Source organism: Asparagus officinalis, chromosome 4 (genome assembly GCF_001876935.1).
Source record: "Asparagus officinalis chromosome 4, Aspof.V1, whole genome shotgun sequence".
Taxonomy (NCBI): Eukaryota; Viridiplantae; Streptophyta; class Magnoliopsida; order Asparagales; family Asparagaceae; genus Asparagus; species Asparagus officinalis.
Window position 1 is genome coordinate 114,060,776 of NC_033797.1, and position 1,201 is coordinate 114,061,976.

The following is a 1,201-nucleotide window of genomic DNA, read 5'->3' on the forward strand; positions in this document are numbered from 1 at the left end:
CCCTCTTCCCCTCTGTTTGTTGTGGCACTCCGCGTGACAGGCGACGCGGGACCCAAGGGTTTGAGAAGGCGTCATCTAGAGCGGCGCTTACGAAGAATGTGGGGCCGGCAAAGGACGACGGTGGGCCATTAAAAGTTCGACACGTAGGTAGTATTAAGTCTTGGGAGGGGGGATTAATTATTAATTGAGGAGGATAAGGATGAACTCAGTCGAGAGGGGGCAGGTATAAATATGAGGCATTGGAGGGGTTGCTATTAAATTAATTAGGGTGGGAATAATTGGGTCATTTGGGCACAAGAGATGGCGATGGGTGGAGATAATAAGATAAGACCATTGGTGGATTCCAAGTTGTACCGCGTTCATACGCTGGAGGGTTCGAGTGAGGCGAACTTTAGAATATCTTCCAACGTTGTAGCTAAAATAGGAAAGACTTTCATTTATTCTGTCTCTCTCTCTCTAAGTTTTCTATTTATTTTCTGAAAAGTCCAGAAGAGTTATCCATTAGTCATAATTATTTTTTAGAAAAATTGTTTGGAGGAATTAAAAGATGGTTTTTCTATAGAGTGTCCATGGGCACTCCATAAAAGAGGAGAGAGATAGAGAGAAATAAATTATGCACAGAAATTAATGCAAATCAGGGGGACCCATGAGCTATTCATTTATCTCTATCTCTCTCCTCCCTTATAGAGTGTCCATGGGCACTCTATAGAAAAACCGATTAAAAAAACTTGGGCTATGCATCATCCTCTTCCAACTAGAGTTAACCCCTTGTAAGCTCTTTGACCCAAATTTTTATGCTAAAATACCCCTAACCCAACATTGTATATATACTTTATACTGTATTTTTAAGTATTGCTCATTATACCCTTTTGTACTCATTTATGGAGGGTGTAAAGTGTTTTATCTTATTGGTCAGCATATCATGCCATCATGAAGTCGGAAGACACTTTCGATTGGGTTTATGGCTGGAGAGGGTTTTTGGAGGGAAATAGAAAATTGGAGGGAAACCTACTAAGTTCCCTCCAAAATAATGTATCATCTCAATGTAATATCTTCTTCCCTCTTTAGATCTACTCATAAGACCTTCAACAACCTTCAATAACCAAAATATTCTTAATCTTTTTCTCTTAACTTCTTCAACAACTAAAATGGAAGATTCTTTAATGTGTGTGATTTCATTTAACACTAATGCAACCCTCAT